The following is a 20,734-nucleotide window of genomic DNA, read 5'->3' on the forward strand; positions in this document are numbered from 1 at the left end:
TGTGTGCTGTGTTTGGGTCCAGTGTAAGCTCACGGGCATCTGATTGAGAGGGCAAAAATAATCATCAAATCAATACAATTGAATAACTTGTTATGGTAACATTCTTTTTTTCACAAAATATTACTTATTAACTTAAAATGTTTTACAAGGGATACAACTAATTCACATTTACTAATATTTTAGATTTACATATGAATACAACACTGGTGCTCTGTTTGAACTCTGCTGTACCCTGGTTCTTGAGTAATATCACAGTCCTATTCTCTACAGCGTTGGTGACTTACATTTGATCAGCCCAGGTTTGAGCCTGCACTCTCCAACATGGTCCACACTATATCAACCACAGAAGAACCCACAGTGGTTGAATGACACACTCACAATCATGTGGAAAACAGATACTGTGCATTCATCTCATTGATACGTCCAGCCACATATTCAGCCTTTACCTGAGTGTAGTTTACAGAGTGTATCTTTCTGTACAGCAGAGAGCAGCGCCAGTCCTGACTCTCCTGGGTGATTGTAGCTGAGGTCCAGCTCTCTCAGGTGGGAGGGCTTAGACCTCAGAGCTGAAGCCAGAGAAACACAGCCTTCCTCTGGGACTCGACAGAATGACAACCTGGGGAAATAGTGTCACTCCATCTGATATCAAGAATCTGATTATTCCTCTCTAATGTACATCTACAGCTTTAAATCCTCTTCATTTAGCAGTTGAAAGGCTAGACACATTCTATTTAAGTAAAGAACATTCAAACTAGTGTGTTATAATGTCCCGTGATACTCATGCTTCTGCACCCCAAAAGACCTCACCTCAGTGTCTGTAGTTGACAGTGTGGACTCCCCAGTCCAGCAGAGAGTAGCTTCACCCCCCCGTCACCGAGATCATTATTACTGAGGTCCAGCTCTCTCAGGTGGCAGGAGTCTGAGCTGAGAGTTGAGGCCAACGCTTCACAGCATCTCTCTGTGAGGTGACATCCATTCAGCCTGAATGAGGAATACAAATAAATACATAAATACAGCCAAATAATCACTGTGGTGCATTATGATAAGAATTCAAGATTCAAGCCAATTGCAGGCAGGTTTGTCATCATTGCATTTCCAAGTGTGGTATATTTGCTAGCTATTGGGTTAGTGCAGTATTGTGTGGCCCCCTCAGCTGATCTAAGGCCAGATTGTTCAAGAATTGAGGAGAGTAACGGTATTCAGAGAGTGCCCCCCCCATTGATTCCTTTATGATCAGTATTGTACTCGTTTATGATTTTATGTAGTAATGGTACGAATCAAGACAGCCAGTCAGGTTGACAGTGGTAATATCTTTTCCCTGGGTTATATCTGTTGGGAGGGATGTGCTGAGTCAGTTGAAAGGCCATCCTGACCTAAAGGTCGGCCTCTTGTTATTGAACTGTGCATGTGTTGCTGTCCCTATGAAATGGTTATTCAAAAGCACCTCATCTGAGATAGGTAAGACGGTATCCTTCATCGGTTTTTCTTAAATTATGAAGACCGCTCATATTGTGGAGCTTATACTCATTTATTTATCATTTTGGAGGGGAAAGTAGTCCTAGGTTAAGGGAGCATGCACAGGATGACGGTCTGGGAGCTGACAAAAGACAAAGGTGGAATACAAATAAAGTGGTAGGCCTAGTGTTGTCACAGTGAAGAGTTTAGGAATTGATTGGAAGATCATGTAAATGTTCTGTCTCCGTCATTGAGCTTTGCAGAGCAAGTATCATTGACAATGTAATACACTTAGGAATGATGTGTCTGACAACAAGAATAGTCTCAGACCTCACCTCAGTGTCTGTAGTTGACAGTGTGGACTCCCCAGTCCAGCAGAGAGCAGCTTCACCCCCCCGTCACCTAGATTATTATGACTGAGGTCCAGCTCTCTCAGGTGGCAGGAGTCTGAGCTGAGAGCTGAGGCCGACGCTTCACAGCATCTCTCTATGAGGTGACATCCATTCAGCCTGAATGAGGAATACAAATAAATACATGAAGCCAAACGATCACTGTGGTGCAAGAATTCATGTGTGAGAGTTATAGTTGCTCTCAACAGGGGAGCAATTAACCATGGATACATTTGTAGTCACTCGATTTCTACGTCTGGTATAATGTATTTGCTTGCTATTGGGTTAGTGCAGTATTGTGTAGTCCCATGAGCTGATCTAAGGCCAGGTTGGTCAGGATTTGATGAAAGTAAAGTTATTCAGAGAGTGAAGATAGAGCAGCCCCCCCTGCCACCGCCCACACACACACACACACACACACACACACATACATTATATAGTAATTGATTGGAAGATAATGTACATTGTCTGTCTCAATCATTGAGCCTTTCTGTGCAAGTATCAATGATTCCATCGAATTCAAATGTAACAGACACTTAGGAATGATGCGTCTGGCAACAAGAATAGTCTCACCTCAGACGCTTCACAGCATCTCTCTGTGAGGTGACATCCATTCATCCTGAATGAGGAATACAAATATATACAGTACATGCAGCCAAACGATCACTGTGGTGCATTATGATAAGAATTCATGATTCAAGCCAATCACAGGCAGGTTTGTAGTCAATGTATTTCTAAGTGTGGTATATTTGCTAGCTATTGGGTTAGTGAAGTATTGTGGAGCCCCATCAGCTGATCTAAGGCCAGATTGTTCAGGAATTGAGGAGAGTAACGGTATTCAGAGAGTGCCCCCCCCCCCCCCCCACACACACACACACACACACTCTTTGAAATTCAGCCTTCAATGATAAATAGAGCTGAAGATTATGTGATTAGAAGCTGTACAATAAATTATTGTTGCATTGTGTGCCTTATTCCCATGCTCCCTCCTTGATAGTGTGAGGGGGGACGGATTTCTCATCTGTCATTTATGATTCTTATTATCAATAAAGAAAAACAATAATCTGTTTCCATCAGTATGACCATGTCATGATGATTATATTTTGTTCAGTCATACACTGTTCATTGATTCCTTTACGATCAGTATTATACTTGTTTATAATTTTATGTAGTAACGGTATGAATCAAGACAGCCAGTCAGGTTGACAGCGGTTATATCTGTCCCCTGGGTTATATTAGATTAGATTAGATTAGATTCAACTTTATTGTCATTGTGCAGAGTACAAGTACAGAGACAACGAAATGCAGTTAGCGTCTAACCAGAAGTGCAAAAAAGCAGAAAGTGCAGTGTGAACAGTATATACAGTGTGGCGCCCGGCCCGTGCCTAAGCCCATGCGCGAGTGTGGGACGGTGGTAAATGGAGTATATATCTCGCCTCGCTTTGTCTCTGCTGTTTCTGCTGTCCCTCTCTTGCCCCGTGTTGTCTTTGGCAGGACCATGTATGGAGTTCCTGCGCCCCAAGGGGCCACAGCTGCAACCCGTGGAGATAATCACCGTATGCCCATACATGGAGTTCCTGCCCATCAAGGCACAGGTGAAGGGCATCAGCAGGAGCAGCAGAGACGGTACAAAAGTAGCCCACGGAGCACCCAGTGGGGAGGAGTTGCTACGGCGAACCAAGGAGCAGTTGATGAGAGAGAGAATAAGCCAAGTCACCATTGTCCAGTGTATGACCCCTGACCATAGGAGAGCCCGCTACGTTGCCAACCTTCGCCTGTCTGACTACCCCGCTGCCGCCCCGACCTGGAACGTAAGAGGACCACCCACCGTGTACCGAACCCCCCTGCTATCTTCACGACACGACGCCTTCTCACCCCCACCCTCTCTCTATCATTTCCCTCTCCCCGCTAACCGAATAAATATCTTTGATTATAATTCTGGTGTGGACCTCTCTGCTTACACTGTGTTTGGGTCCGTGACGCGCCCGCACACCCCGGCGGCCGTCACAACAGGTAGTGCAGTATATGAGCAGTATAGTAGTGCAGTATAGTATAAGTAGTGCAGTGTAAGCAGTATCTGAATTAGTAGTAGCATTATAAGCAGAATAAATAGGATGCAGTATGAACAGTGTAAGCAGCATATGAGCTGTATAGGCAATGCAGTCTAGCAGTATATATGTATGTATATATATATGCTCATTGACCAAGATGGCGGCGCGCATGCATCGCGACGCTCAGTGTCTCTCCAGAGTTTGCGAACTAGTCGTTATTTGCTTGTTTATCTTAAGTATTCTCGCTAAAAACAGTTTAGCGTACATATCGTACAGCCGACAAGAACTTCTGGACATCGGTTCCGGCACTCCAGTCATCTTTATCGACGATATACCCGAGATTAGCAAAACAGCGGGTCCAGCTAACTCCGCTACACCGACCGGAAGAGGCCCCAGACCGGCTCGGAAACGAAAACACAGGCGAGGGAGCTGAGGTGGGCTGAGAGCTAGGCTAAAGCTAACTCCACACCGACTCTCATTACCTAGCCTTTTCCTTGCAAATGTTCGTTCCCTGGCAAACAAGATGGATGAACTGCGGCTGCGGATTACCACCCACAAATGGATTAAGGAATGTAACATCATGGTTTTCACTGAAACCTGGCTCAACAGCGAGGTTCCCGACAACGCTATCGAGCTAGCAGGGCGCTGCGTTCTCCGAGCAGACAGAACAGCAGGCGACTCCGGTAAGACCAGAGGTGGAGGTTTGTGCATTTATGTGAATAAGACGTGGTGCACGGACACTACCATCACCGAGAGTCACTGCTCAGCTAACCTGGAGTTTCTCATGGTTAAGTGTAGACCTTTCTATCTGCCCAGAGAGTTCACGTCTACTGTTATCACGGAAGCCTATATCCCCCCGGATGCTAATGCTAAGATTGCTATGAAAGAACTGTATGCTGCCATTAGCAAACAACAGACTCTGCATCCCGAGGCAGCCTTCATTGTCGCGGGTGACTTCAATCACTCCAACTTAAAGACTGTACTGCCCAAATTCCACCGAAATGTCTCTTGCCCCACCAGAGGAGACAGGACATTGGACCAAGTATACACCAGCATGGCTGATGCGTACAAAGCCGTTCCCCTCCCCCACCTTGGTCAATCAGACCACCTCTCATTGTTCCTACTGCCCAAGTACTCAGCACTCATCAAACGAGTGAAACCTACAGTGAGGACAGTCAAGGTCTGGCCAGAGGGAGCTGACTCAGCGCTCCAGCAGCGTTTTGGAAACACTGACTGGGGTGTGTTTGCCACTCAGGCCACCCATGACTCCCACACGGACATTAATTCATATGCCTCATCTGTTTTGGACTACATCAATTCCAACATCAGCAGTGTCACCACACTCAAGCGGATCACCACTTTCCCTAATCAGAAGCCATGGATGAACAGTGAGGTCCGACTCCTGCTGAAGGCACGCGACATTGCCTTCAGATCAGGGGATGCTCGGGCCTATAGCTCATCCAGGGCTAATCTGCAGAGGGGCATCAAAAAGGCCAAGCACAACCACAAGCTGAGGATAGAGGATCACTTCAGAAACAACTCTGACCCCCGACGCATGTGGCAGGGCATCCAGGCCATCACTGACTACAAACCATCTAACACCTCACCCCTCTCCGCTGACGCCTCCCTCCCTGATGAGCTGAACCACTTCTACGGCCGCTTTGACAGGGACAACAAGGAGGTGGCCATCAAGGCTGTGCTCCCTGCGGATCACCAGCCCCTCACTCTATCCCCCACCGACGTGTGTGCGGCACTGAGCAGGACTAACGCACGCAAGGCTGCTGGTCCTGATGGGATCCCCGGACGCGTCCTCAGGGCCTGCGCTGTGCAGCTGACTAAGGTTTGGACTGACATATTCAACCTGTCCCTAGCCCAAGCAACTGTCCCCGCGTGCTTCAAAACCACCTCCATCGTGCCGGTGCCAAAACACTCCACTGCAACGAGCTTAAATGACTTCCGACCAGTGGCACTCACGCCCATCATCATGAAGTGCTTCGAGAGGCTGGTCTTAGCTCAACTCAAGACCTGCCTACCACCCACACTGGACCCCTTTCAATTCGCCTACCGGCAGAACAGGAGTACAGAGGATGCCATTTCAACGGCACTTCACTCCGCCCTGTCCCACCTCGACAAGACTAACTCTTATGTGAGAATGCTGTTTATTGACTTCAGCTCAGCATTCAACACCATCATCCCCTCCAAACTGATCTCCAAACTCAGGCAACTGGGCATCAACCCCTCCCTCTGCAACTGGATTCTAGACTTCCTGACCAACAGGCCGCAGTCTGTTAGGCTTCACAACCACACCTCCTCAACCCTCACCCTGAACACCGGCGTTCCACAAGGCTGTGTGCTGAGCCCCCTCCTTTACTCCCTCTTCACCTACGACTGCACACCTGTACATGGCTCAAACACCATTGTTAAGTTTGCAGACGACACAACGGTGATCGGTCTCATCAGCAACAACGATGAGTCGGCCTACAGGGAGGAGGTCCAGCACCTAACAGTGTGGTGCAACGACAATAACCTGGCTCTCAACACCAAGAAGACCAAAGAACTCATTGTGGACTTCAGGAAGTCTAAAGCTGGCGCACACACCCCCACCCTCATCAACGGGACTGAGGTGGAGCGAGTCACCAGCTTCAAGTTTCTGGGTGTCCACATCTCTGAGGACCTCTCCTGGACCCTCAACACCTCCACCCTGATAAAGAAGGCTCACCAGCGTCTCTTCTTCCTGAGGAGACTAAAGAAGGTCCATCTATCTCCTCAGATCCTGGTGAACTTCTACCGCTGCACCATCGAGAGTATCCTTACCAACTGTGTCACAGTATGGTATGGCAACTGCTCGGCATCGGACCGGAAAGCACTGCAGAGGGTGGTGAAAACTGCCCAACGCATCACCGGTTCCTCACTCCCCCCCATCGAGGCTGTCCAGGGCAAACGATGCTTGCGTAAGGCACGCAGCATCGTCAAGGACATCTCTCACCCCAACCATAGACTTTTCACCCCACTCCCCTCCGGGAGGCGCTACAGGTCTCTCCGCACCCGAACCAGTAGGTTCAGAGGCAGCTTCTTCCCTGCGGCTGTCACCCTGCTGAACTCGAACACTACACCTACCTGACAACCTACTACCCCTGCAACCCCCACCCGGACAATTGCACTATTGCACTATTACTCCCCTCCCCTGCTCTTACTCAATACCACTGCTCTTCTGTACATACCTGTCCATACTGTTCATACTGTTCATAATGCACATAATGCACATATCCTATATTTTCTTTAATACTACTGCACATACTGTACATACTTGTTTATACTGTTTATACGGCATTCCATATTTATATTTATTCTGCATCTACCTCATGTTACTGTTAATACATATATACTGCTAGACTGCATTACACATACAGCTCATATGCTGCTACACTGCTCATACTGTAACTATTTATTCTGCTATAATGCTACTGCTACTCATATACTGCTATACTGCACTGCTATATTATACTGCTTATATTATACTATATTATACTGCACTACCACTGATCATATATTGCACTACCTGTAAATACTGTTCATTGCACTTTCTGCTATTTTGCACTTCTGGTTAGACGCTAACTGCATTTCGTTGTCTCTGTACTTGTACTCTGCACAATGACAAAGTTGAATCTAATCTAATCTAAAATTAACAGTAACATTAGAGTAAATAGCAGAATAAATATGGAATGCCGTATGAACAGTATAAACAGGTATGTACAGTATGTACAGATATGTGCAGTGTATTAACAGTAGTATTAAAAGAAAAATATAAGGATATGTGCATTATGAACAGTATAGACAGATTATGAACAGTATAGACAGTATAGACAGATATGAACAGAAGAGCAGTGGTATGGAGTAAGAGCAGTGTGTACAAGTGAGGATACAGTATGTACAGTTTATAGGAATACTGTAAGAGTAGTGCAATTGTCCGGGGGGGGGGGGGGGGTGCAGGGGTTGGTAGGTTGTCACCTAGGTGCAGAATTGGAGTTCAGTAGGGTGACAGCCGCAGGGAAGAAGCCACCTCTGAACCTGCTGGTTCGGGTGCGGAGAGACCTGTAGCGCCTCCCGGAGGGGAGTGGGGTGAACAGTCTATGATTGGGGTCAGAAATGTCCTTGACGATACTGCGTGCCTTACGCAAGCATCGTTTGCCCTGGACAGCCTCAATGGAGGGGAGTGAGGAACCGGTGATGCGTTGGGCAGTTTTCACCACCCTCTGCAGTGCTTTCCGGTCAGATGCAGAGCAGTTGCCATACCATACTGTGACACAGTTGGTGAGGATGCTCTCGATGGTGCAGCGGTAGAAGTTCACCAGGATCTGAGGAGACAGATGGACCTTCTTTAGTCTCCTCAGGAAGAAGAGACGCTGGTGAGCCTTCTTGATCAGGGTAGAGGTGTTGAGGGTCCAGGAGAGGTCCTCAGAGATGTGGACACCCAGAAACTTGAAGCTGGTGACTCGCTCCACCTCAGTCCCGTTGATGAGGATGGGGGTGTGTGTGCCAGCTTTTGACTTCCTGAAGTCCACAATGAGCTCTTTGGTCTTCCTGGTGTTGAGAGCCAGGTTGTTGTCGTTGCACCACATTGTTAGGTGCTGGACCTCCTCCCTGTAGGCCGACTCATCATTGTTGCTGATGAGACCAATCACCGTTGTGTCGTCTGCAAACTTAATAATGGCGTTTGAGCCATGTACAGGTGTGCAGTCGTAGGTGAAGAGGGAGTAAAGGAGGGGGCTCAGCACACAGCCTTGTGGAACGCCGGTGTTCAGGGTGAGGGTTGAGGAGGTGTGGTTGTGTAGCCTAACAGACTGCGGCCTGTTGGTTAGGAAGTCCAGAATCCAGTTGCAAAGGGAGGAGTTGATGCCGAGTTGACTGAGTTTGGAGATCAGTTTGGAGGGGATGATGGAGTTGAAAGCTGAACTGAAGTCAATGAACAGCATTCTCACATAAGTGCTGTTATGTGAGAATGTTGCTATTGTAGAGGTGGGACAGGGCGGAGTGAAGTGCCGTTGAGATGGCATCCTCTGTACTCCTGTTCTGCCGGTAGGCGAATTGGAAGGGGTCCAGTGTGGGTGGTAAACAGGTCTTGAGTTGAGCTAAGACCAGCCTCTCGAAGCACTTCATGATGATGGGCGTGAGTGCAACTGGGCGGAAATCATTTAGGCTCGTTGCAGTGGAGTGTTTTGGCACCGGCACGATGGAGGTGGTTTTGAAGCACGCGGGGACAGCTGCTTGGGCTAAGGACAGGTTGAATATGTCAGTCCAAACCTCAGTCAGCTGCACAGCACAGGCCCTGAGGACGCGTCCGGGAATGCCATCAGGACCAGCAGCCTTGCGTGCATTAGTCCTGCTCAGTGCCGCACACACGTCGGTGGGAGATAGAGTGAGGGGCTGGTGATTCAAGAGATTCAAGATTCAAGATTCTTTATTTGTCACGTGCATACAAGTATACAGTGAAATGCAAAAGTGACAGTGCCACAGAGTAGTGCAACAATACAATAAGTTTTAAAATAGAATAAAATAAAAATAGAAGTACTAAAAAATATACAGTATGGACAGTATAAACAGTATAAACAATATGAACAGTATAAGCAGTAAGCAATATAAACAGCAGATGGATGATTATGTGTGTGCATATGTATTATGATGTTATGATGCACTGGTGGGGTCATCGTTGATGATTCTGATGGCGTGGGGGAAGAAACTCAGCCTTAGCCTCTCTGTTCTTGCTGCATGACAGCGGAGACGTTTGCCTGACCGCAGCGGCTGGAACAGTCCGTTTTTCGGGTGGTGAGGGTCCTTCATAATCCTGTAGGCTCTGGTCCTACACCTCCTGGTGTACAGGACATGGAGAGGGGGGGTTGGAGCTCCCATGGTCTTTTCTGCCAGGCGTACCACCCTTTGCAGAGCTCGCCTGTCCTGGGCCGTGCTGTTACCGTACCAGACGGTGATGTTGCCAGCCAGGATGCTCTCCACAGCTCCAGAGTAGAAGGACTGAAGGATCCTCCAGGAGACTTTGAATTTCCTCAGCTGCCTGAGATGGAACAGGCGCTGCCTTGCCTTTCCCACCAGAGAACTGATGTGGGTCGTCCAGGTCAGGTCTTCTGAGATGTGGACTCCCAGGTATTTAAAACTGCTCACCCTGTCCACAGCAGTCCCACCGATGTCCAGCGGTGTGTAGGCCCTTAGTTGTGGTGCTCTCCCGAAGTCCACAATCAGCTCTTTTGTCTTGGAGACATTCAGGATGAGGTTATTCTCCTGACACCAGAGTGACAGGTCCGCCACCTCGTCCAGGTAGCCTTTCTCATTGTTGTCTGAGATCAGCCCCACCACGACTGTGTCGTCCGCAAACTTAATGATGGAGTTTTCGCTGGACTTAGCCACACAGTCGTGGGTGTACAGGGAGTAGAGGAGGGGACTAAGGACGCAGCCCTGGGGGGACCCAGGGCTCAGTGTGAGTGAGCTGGAGGTGTGTCTACCCACCCTGACCACCTGTGGATTGGCCGTCAGAAAGTCCAGGATCCAAGCACACGGGGGAATGTTCAGTCCTAAACCAATCATCTTATCAGCCAGTCTGGTGGGGACTATGGTATTGAACGCTGAGCTGTAGTCTATAAACAGCATTCTCACATAGCCCCCCTTCTGACTGTCAAGATGAGAGAGAGTGGTGTGGAGGACCTGGGAAACTGCATCGTCCGTAGATCTGTTTGGTCTATATGCGAACTGCAGTGGGTCCAGGGTCGGAGGGAGGGAGGAGCAGATGTATTCCTTAATCAGCCTCTCAAAGCACTTCATGACCACTGAGGTTAGAGCCACCGGTCTGTCGTCATTTAAGCAGGCTGGGGAGGTGATCTTGGGCACAGGGACGATGGAGGATCTTTTAAAACAGGTGGGAACTACTGAATTTGCCAATGATAAGTTGAATATGGTAGTGAACACAGGAGCTAGCTGGTTAGCACAGGTCTTGAGTACTCTCCCCGGAATGCCATCCGGGCCAGCAGCTTTCCTAGTGTTCACCTTCAGCAGTTCCGGTTGAGGGGGGTGTGTGCCGGTAATCCGTAATAGATCCTAGTCCTCGCCATAGGCCCCTGGTGTCGTTGTTCTCCATCTGCGCCTGCATTCTGTCTGCATATCTCCTCTTGGCGGCTTTCACCGCCCTCCGCAGTTTGTAGGACTCCGCTTTATACTCCTCCATGCTGCCGGATGCCAGCCCGGAGTTGTAAGCGGCGGTGCGAGCCCTCAGAGCGGCATGGATGGAACTGTCAACCCAGGGTTTCTGGTTGGGGTAGATCTTTACCGTTGTAGTAGGTACGATGTTATCGGCTAATGTAGAGATGAAGTCCAAGACAGTCTCTGTAAACTCGCTGACATCGCTGGAACTTGATTGAAACATATCCCAGTCGACGTCGCTCAGCGCGTCTTGTAACGTGGCCTCTGATTGGTCGGACCACCGCTTTCCCTCCCTCTTCACAACCGCTACCTGTTGGATCCTCTGTTTGTAAACAGGCATCAACAGAATGGCGCAGTGGTCTGATTTCCCAAAGGGAGGGTGGGAAACAGCTTTGTACCCATTCTTAAACTGAGTATAACAATGGTCCAAAGTTCTATCTCCCCTGGTGGCACACTTGATGTGTTGACGGAAGTTAGGCATAACTTCTTTAAGGTTAGCCCGATTGAAATCACCTGTTACTGTCATCGCCGCCTCAGGGTGGTTGCTCTGATGCTGGCACAGCGTATCATGTAGGGTCGATAGCGCTGCCTCGGTGTTGGCCTGTGGTGGAATGTAGACGGCTGTGATGATGATTGAGCTGAACTCCCGGGGAAGGTAGAATGGGCGGCATGAGATGGTCCAGATGCTCCAGGTCCACCGAGCAGGTCTGAGAAAGAGTCGTTACGTTGATAGGGTTACACCAGTTGTTGTTGGTCATGAAACAAACTCCACCACCCTTGGATTTGCCGCACTCCTCCGTTCTATCCGCCCGGAAAACAGAGAAGGACTCGGAAGGGCAGATGACTCGGTCCGGTACCAACGAGGTAAGCCATGTCTCTGTTAGACAAAGGATGTTACAGTCTCTTACGTCTCGCTGGAAAGTAATCCTCGCCCTGAGATCATCCATCTTGTTCTCCAGAGAATGGACATTAGCAAGAAGTATGCTAGGCAGAGGTGGACGGTGGGCCTGAGCTCTTAGCCGATTCCGAATGCCTGCCCGCCTTCCCCGTTGTTTCCTCCTCTTTTTTGGCGCGCTCCCATTGTTGTTATCGTGGGGGGTCCTTCTGATCTCCGCCGGCCACGCCGTGTCGATAGAATAATTATCCAAAATACTTGGTCTTAAGTTGTAATTTACATGTAGAAGTGTGTCCTTGTCGTTGGATATCAGTGCCAGTGAGTTTCTCACAATGAGAGAATTTAGAAAACACATAAAAGCTAGAAAAACGCACATCCTCTGCGGAGCTCTCACAACGGCGACCGACATCGGCGGCGCCATTTTCACCATGGTGGTGGTGACGGTGATCTGCAGGGAGCACAGCCTTGATGGCCACCTCCTTGTTGTCCCTGTCAAAGCGGCCATAGAAGTGGTTCAGCTCATCAGGCAAGGAGGCGTCGATGGAGAGGGGTGAGGTGTTAGTGGGTTTGTAGTCAGTGATGGCCTGGATGCCTTGCCACATGCGTCGGGGGTCAGAGTTGTTCTTAAAGTGATCCTCGATCCTCAGCTTGTGGTTGTGCTTGGCCTTTTTGATGCCCCTCTGCAGGTTAGCCCTGGATGAGCTATAGGCCTGAGCATCACCTGATCTGAAGGCAATGTCGCGTGCCTTCAGCAGGAGTCGGACCTCACTGTTCATCCATGGCTTCTGATTAGGGAAAGTGGTCATCCGTTTGAGTGTGGTGACACTATTGATGTTGGAATTGATGTAGTCCAAAACAGAGGAGGCATATGAGTCAATGTCCGTGTGGGAGTCATGGGTGGCCTGTGTGGCAAACACACCCCAGTCAGTGTTTCCAAAACGCTGCTGGAGTGCTGAGTCAGCTCCCTCTGGCCAGACCTTGACTGTCCTCACTGTAGGTTTCACCCGTTTGATGAGTGCTGAGTACTTGGGCAGTAGGAACAATGAGAGGTGATCAGATTGACCTTGGTGGGGGAGGGGAACGGCTTTGTAAGCATCAGCCATGCTGGTATATACATGGTCCAATGTCCTGTCTCCTCTTGTGGGGCATGAGACATTTTGGTGGAATTTGGGCAGTACAGTCTTTAAATTGGAGTGGTTGAAGTCACCCGCGACAATGAAGGCTGCCTCGGGATGCAGAGTCTGTTGTTTGCTAATGGCAGTATGCAGTTCTTTCATGGCAATCTTAGCATTAGCATCCAGGGGGATATAGGCTGCCGTGATAACAGTGGACGTGAACTCTCTGGGCAGATAGAAAGGTCTACACTTAACCATGAGAAACTCCAGGTTAGCTGAGCAGTGACTCTCGGTGATGGTAGTGTCCGTGCACCACGTCTTGTTCACATAGATGCACAAACCTCCACCTCTGGTCTTACCGGAGTCACCCGCTGTTCTGTCTGCTCGGAGAACGTAGCGCCCTGCTAGCTCGATAGCGTTGGTGGGGATGTGCTGAGTCAGCTGCAAGGCCATCCTGACCTAAAGGGCGGCCTCTTGTTATTGAACTGTGCATGTGTTGCTGTCCCTATAAAATGGTTTCTCGAAAACACCTCTAAGATAGGTAAGACGGTATCCTTCATCGCTTTTTTTTTAATTATGAAGGCCGCTCATCAAGGTAAAATAAATAAAGGCTTCCTAAAGGGTGTGCATCCATGGGATGACAGTCTGGGAGCTCACAAAAGAAAAAGGTGGAATACAAATAAAGTGGTAGGCCTAGTGTTGTCACAGCCAAGAGTTTAGGAATTGATTGGAAGATCATGTAAATGTTCTGTCTCCGTCATTGAGATTTGCAGAGCAAGTATCATTGATAATGTAATACACTTAGGAATGATGTGTCTGACAACAAGAATAGTCTCAGACCTCACCTCAGTGTCTGTTGTTGACAGTGTTGACTCCCCAGTCCAGCAGAGAGCAGCTTCACCCCCCCGTCACCTAGATCATTATTACTGAGGTCCAGCTCTCTCAGGTGGCAGGACTCTGAGCTGAGAGCTGAGGCCAACGCTTCACAGCATCTCTCTGTGAGGTCACATCCATTCAGCCTGAATGAGTAATAAATACAAGCATTAAGTCATTTTAACTCAGAGAAAAATGTACATATGTGATGTGTTCTATCATTTCCAGTGGCATGTCGCCGCACCTAATTACCATATAATGACATTTTCGTCCAAAACCCTTACATGGCTGTTTTGGGATTTGAACATACTTCACTAGAACAACATGTTTTGTAATCATTTCACTTAGTTTTGAAGGTGAAATCATCACATATCCATACTTTTCATGCCTTAAATGTTTGATTGAGCTTTCAGTTGGAGATGAGTGGCGAGCTCCTTCCAACTGCACCAACTGTAAACTCACTGGTAGAGAACTGACTCATTCCACTTCCACTAAAATAAAGCTGACAAACTCATTAGCTGAACTATGAACACAACCAGCCATGTTATTATATATGCTACCTATGTTATTTGCTTAATGTCAGACCAAAAGTCTTCAGCCGCGGTGTGAGTATCCGTGGTGTCACGCCTGAGGTTGCTGTCTGGCGACTCTGGCGCCCCCCTCTGGCTATACGGGTTAGTGCCTCCCAATCTACCTTGAATCATATCACCTGTGTGTTCTGTCCCCTGTTTGTATAAATAGCCTGTGTGTTCCCCATGTCTTCGTCCGCGATTCTCCCTGTCTGTTGTGAGTACCCTGTCTACCTGTCCGTATCGTCAGTCCCCGTGATAACCCTGTATCCAGTTTTATTCCACTTGTTAAAGTGTATACCTTTGTTTTGCCGTTTGGTCCCCGTGTTTGTTTGTACCCCATTCCCCTCTTTTGTATTAAACCCCTGTCTCTAGTATTCACACTGTGTCTGAGTATCTCTCCGCACTTGGGTCCCTCGCACCACCTAGCAACCCTAACACCGTGGTACCGCGAGTGGAATGCGATAGTCAGGAGTCAATGTCAGGAGTGGATTTCTCCAAACCAGTGTTCACTACTCCGACTGGAACTGGCTCTTTCTCCCTCATTATTGGGAGTCGAGACACAAAGCGACTGAATATGATGGAGCAAGTCACATATTTGTGTGTCAATAAAACATGAAAGATAAGCATGCAATCAATTAATGAATGACTTTTGGCCATGTGATCAATAACTCAGTTTCTTCCATTTAATCCGTCAATCATAATAAGTGATCACATACTCCATTCATAACCCAAGTTTCAATACAGTGTTTTGTCCATCTACTTACAGTGCCGTCTTAGAGGCTGTGAGCACTGGAAGGAGCCTCAGAAAACCCTCTACTGATCTGGAGTATTTCTTCAGGTCAAACACATCCAGCTCCTCTTCTGAAGTCAGCAACGCAAAGATCAGAGCTGACCACTGTGCAGGTGAGAGTTGGACGAGAGACGTCCTGAGCTCAGGTAGCTTTGGATCTCCTCCACTAGAGAATGGTCATTCATCTCATTCAGACAGTGGAACAGATTGATGCACCTCTCTGGAGAGGGATTCTCCCTGATCTTCTCCTTGATATACTTGACTGTTTTCTCATTGGTCTGTGAGCTGCTTCCTGTCTGTGTCAGAAGGCCTCGTAGGAGATTCTGATTGGACTCCAGTGAGAGGCCCAGGAGGAAGCGGAGGAACAGGTCCAGGTGACCATTGTCACTTTGTAAGGCCTTGTCCACTGCATTCTTGTGTAAGTCGACCAGAGGATTGGGTTCGAGTGATGATCGGTTCCTGAATGAGGATTTCTGTTTGACCAGAGGATTCTTATTGCTGATGTTGAATGTGAGGAACACATATAAAGCAGCTAGAAACTCCTGGATGCTCAGATGCACAAAGCTGAACATTTTGTGCAGCCCACACTCCTCTCTGAAGATCTGAGTGCACACTCCCGAGTACACTGTGGCTTTTGTGACATCAATTCCACACTCAGATTGCCATTTTCCAGCTGATTGATGGCCAGTTTTCCCAGTGACAGAATTAGTTCTTTATCCCAGTGTGGATCTCTGTCATGGTCTCCAAGGTACTTCACATTCCTCTGTTGGGCCTGAAATACCAGGAAGTGTGTGTACATCTGTGTCAGAGTCTTGGGCATCTCTCCTCTATCTGCTTCACCCAACAGTCTCTCTAGTGTAGTGGCTGACAGCCAACAGAACACTGGTATGTGGCACATGATGTGGAGGCTCCTTGATGACTTCATGTGTGTGTTGATTCTGCTGGCCAGGTTCTCATCACTGAATCTCTTGCTGAAGTACTCCTCCTTCTGTGGGTTGTTGAACCCTCGTACCTCTGTCACCTGGTCAACACACTCAGGAGGGATCTGATTGGCTGCTGCAGGTCGGGAGGTTATCCAGAGGAGAGCAGAGGGAAGCAGATTCCCCTTGATGAGGTTTGTCAGCAGCACGTCCACTGAGGTTGACTCTGTGGCATCACAACATGTCTCGTTGTTCTGGAAGTCTAAAGGAAGTCGACACTCATCCAGACCATCAAAGATGAACAAAACTTTATACTTGTCAAAGTTGGAGATTCCTGATTCTTTTATTTCAATGAAGAAATTACCAAGAAGTTCATTCAAACTGCATTTCTTCTCTTTCATTAAATTCAGCTCCCGAAAAGGAAGTGGAAATATGAACTGGACATCCTGATTGGCTTTTCCTTCAGCCCAGTCCGTAATGAACTTCTGAGTTGAGACTGTTTTTCCAATACCAGCGACTCCCTTTGTCAGCACATTTCTCATTGGTTTGTCTTGTCCAGGTAAAGACTTGAAGATGTCGTTGCATTTGATTGGTGTCTCCTGTGTTGCTGGTGTCCTGGATGCTGTCTCAATCTGTCTGTCCTCATGTTCATTATTGACCTCTCCACTTCCACCCTCTGTGATGTAGACCTCTGTGTTGACCTTATCGAGAAGTATTGGGTTGCCATGCTTAGCTATTCCCTCAAACACACACTGAAACTTCTTCTTCAGGGTGGACTTGAGTTCTTGTTGGCACACCACAGCAAGCTCATCTGAATGACAATACAATTAACAAAATATTCCTGGCACACTTTACATTAAGTTGGCCCAATACCTGCAGTAATTGTAAATATATATACAGTGGGGGAAATAATTATTTGATCCCCTGATGATTTTGTTAGTTTGCCCGATTACAAAGAAATGAGCGGTCTATGATTTTTATGGTACTTTTATTTTAACAAATAGAGACAGAATATCAACAAAAAAGTCCAGAAAAAACACATTATATAAAGTTATAAATTCATTTGCATTTGATCGAAGGAAATAAGTATTTGATCCCCAACAAACCAGCAAGAATTCTGGCTCATACAGACCGGTTATATGCCCATGAGGCACACAGATTAGTCCTGTCACTTTAAGAAAAGTACTCCTAATCTCTGCTTGTTATGGGTATAAAAGACACCTGTCAATAGAATCAATCTCTTCCATTCCAACCTCTCCACCACCATGGGCAAGACCAAAGAACATTCAAAGGACATCAGGGTAAGAGTTGTAGACCTGCACAAGGCTGGAATGGGCTACAAGACCATCAGCAAGAAGCTTGGTGAGAAGGAGACAACTGTTGGTGCAATTATTAGAAAATGGAAGAAATACAAAATAACCATCAATCGCCCTCGGCCTGGAGCTCCATGCAAGATCTTGCCTCGTGGGGTAAGGATGATCATGAGAAGGGTGAGGGATCAGCCCAGAACTACACGGGAGGAGCTTGGTAATGATCTCAAGGCAGCTGGGACCACAGTCACCAAGAAAACCATTGGTAACACACTACACCGTAACGGATTGAAATCCTGCAGTGCCCGCAAGGTCCCCCTGCTCAAGAAGGCACATGTACAGGCCCATCTGAAGTTTGCCAATGAACACCTAAATGATTCAGAGAAGGCTTGGGAGAAGGTGATGTGGTCAGATGAGACCAAAATTGAACTCTTTGGCATAAATTCGACTCTTCAAGTTTGGAGGGAGAGAAATGCTGAATGCTACAATCCCAAGAACACCATCCCCACCGTCAAACACGGAGGTGGAAACATTATGCTTTGGGGTTGTTTCTCTGCTAAGGGTACAGGACGACTTCACTGCACTGAGGGGCCAATGGACGGGGCCATGTACCATAAAATCTTGGACGAGAACCTCCTTCCCTCAGCCAGAGCACTGAGGATGGGTCGTGGATGGGTCTTCCAGCATGACAATGACCCAAAACATACAGCCAAGGCAACAAAGGAGTGGCTCAAGAAGAAGCACACTAAGGTCATGGAGTGGCCTAGCTAGTCTCCAGACCTTAATCCTATAGAAAATTTGTGGAGGGAGCTGAAGCTTCGAGTTGCCAAGCAAAAGCCTTGAAACCTTCAGGATTTGGAGAGGATCTGTAAAGAGGAGTGGACCAAAATCCCTCCTGAGATGTGTGCAAACCTGGTGACCAACTATAAGAAACGTCTGACTTCTGTGCTTGCCAGCAAGGGTTTCTCCACCAAGTACTAAGTCATGTTTTGCTTGGGGATCAAATACTTATTTCCTTCGATCAAATGCAAATGAATTTATAACTTTATATAATGTGTTTTTTCTGGACTTCTTTGTTGATATTCTGTCTCTATTTGTTAAAATAAAAGTACCATAAAAATATAGACCGCTCATTTATTTGTAATCGGGCAAACTAACAAAATCAGCAGGGGATCAAATAATTATTTCCCCCACTGTATATGTGTGGGGGGACATGCAGCGTTCGGCCTGTAGAGGGAGCTACAGGACCGTGGCCAGGGTTGTGTCGGCGAGGCTTCGTTGCACACCTGTTGCAAATGAAGTCTCGTTGGCTAGTGCTTTTAACGTGTGTGCCTTTGTCATTTCAGTAGGTGGGCTAGGAGCGAGAGGAGTTATTGCCGAGAGACGACTGGAAAGTCGCGAGGAGTGTGAGACAGGCTGAAAAGCCAAGAACGAATGTGTTTAATAAACGGGACGAAATCCCTCTCTAAAATACTGCGTCTGCCTCTGTGTACAACGGACATTGTTACATTGGCGCCCAACCTGGGACACAGAGATGGAGACGCTAGCAACGGCAATTTCGAGGATATCGCTGATCCTGGAGCAGCAGACCATCCTGCAACAGACCCAGCAGGCCGCGGTGGGAGAGATGACAGCGGCGAGGGCTGAGGACCGTGCCCTCCTCCAGGACCTCGCCAGGGCCATCAGGACAAGGTCCCCCCAAGGTCCAGCTACAGAAAATGGGGGACCTGGACGATCCGGAGGCGTTCCTCGCGGTGTTCGAGGGGACGGCGAGGATCTCGGGGTGGCCGGACGGAGAGTGGGCCTACCATCTGCTGCCCCTCCTGTCAGGGGAGGCGCAGCTCGCGGCCCACAGCCTACCAGCGGCCGCCCAACGGGACTACACGTCCCTGGCCCGGGCAATTCGGGACCGCCTGGGCCTCACACCCGAGGAGCACCGTCGCCGGTTTCGGGCACTGACCATGGAGGAGGGGAGCCGGCCCTTCGCCTACACCCAGTGGCTGCGGGACAGCGCGTGGCGGTGGCCGGACCCAGAGAACAACTCGGCGGAGGAGGTCGGGTACCGGGTAGTCCTGGAACAGTTCCTCACGGGGCTCCCGGCCCGAACCGCCGCCTGGGTCCAGTACCACCGCCCCCAGGATCTCAAGACCGCCGTGGGATTAGCGGAGGACCATCTCTCCCTCCCACCGCGGGGGCTGCAACGCCCAACCCCGGCCCCGCGCCAGGGGGCGGGGGGCCGGCGCCCAGGAGGAGCCGAGGGACCGGAAGGGGAAAGGCCGGCGCCCGCCCCGAGGACGAGATGGCAGGGGTGCACCCGTCCGGAGCCAGCCCTGGCCCCACAGGTAGCACCCCGAGCGACAGGGGGGGTGTGTTGGCGATGCAGACGGCCGGGCCATGTGCAGGCCGAGTGCCCGGCGATGGAGGTGGGGCAGGTCGTCCGCATCGGCGACATACCGGGCCCTCCCCCCGGACCAGGAGCGGCGTATCGTGTTCCGGTAAGGATACAGCATGATATGCACCAGGCGTTCTTGGATTCGGGCTGCATGCAGTCCATGATCCAGGAGCGCCTGGTTCGGCCGGGGGCATTGTTGAAGGCATCGAGGGTGCGGGTGAGATGTGTGCATGGGGACATTCACGAATATCCGGTGGTCGCTATCGAAATTTATTATGAGGGAAAAAAACATAGTGTACAGGCGGCGGTTAGCCCACGCCTCACGCATCCCCTGATTCTAGGTGTAGATTGGGAGGGGTTTCCTCAAGCGGTAAAGAGGGCTACCGGGATGCGTGCACGACAGCGAGGGAGGTGTGAGGCGTGTAATGTGCTCTGTGCTGAGGCGGCGCCTCACGACACTGCCGGGGAGCCGGAGCCGGCGGGGGCGCCTCACCCCGAGATTTCCCCGCCGAACTATCCGCTGCTAGGCGACTTCCCCCTCGAGCAGTCTCGTGACGAGACCCTAAGATCGGCCTTTGACCAAGTGATAGCAATTGATGGTACTTTGATACGGCCAGACACAGTGCGCGCCCACCCCTATTTTGCGATTATCAGCGACAGGTTATATAGAGTAAGTCGTGACTCACATAGTCAGGAGGAAGTAACCCAGTTGTTGGTTCCCCGCAGCCGCCGCGAAATGGTCTTCCAGGCGGGTCATTTCAACCCCATG

General features: G+C 49.1%; 1 pseudogene across 1 annotated transcript in view; it reads right to left on the reverse strand.

Moving 5' to 3' along the window:
- Positions 1 to 435: 435 nt before the first annotated feature.
- LOC310824016 (NLR family CARD domain-containing protein 3-like) overlaps positions 436 to 20,734 on the reverse strand; it is a 42,537-nt pseudogene continuing 22,238 nt past the window's right edge. The window contains exons 3-7 of the transcript in view: positions 15,318 to 17,074; positions 13,954 to 14,127; positions 1,791 to 1,964; positions 808 to 981; positions 436 to 616 (exon numbers count right to left, since the gene is read on the reverse strand). The product of the transcript in view is annotated as an NLR family CARD domain-containing protein 3-like (transcript). The remainder of the gene's footprint in view (positions 617 to 807; positions 982 to 1,790; positions 1,965 to 13,953; positions 14,128 to 15,317; positions 17,075 to 20,734) is intronic.

The sequence above is a fragment of the Argentina silus genome, assembly GCF_951799395.1.
Source record: "Argentina silus genome assembly, chromosome: Y".
Lineage (NCBI taxonomy): Eukaryota > Metazoa > Chordata > Actinopteri > Argentiniformes > Argentinidae > Argentina > Argentina silus.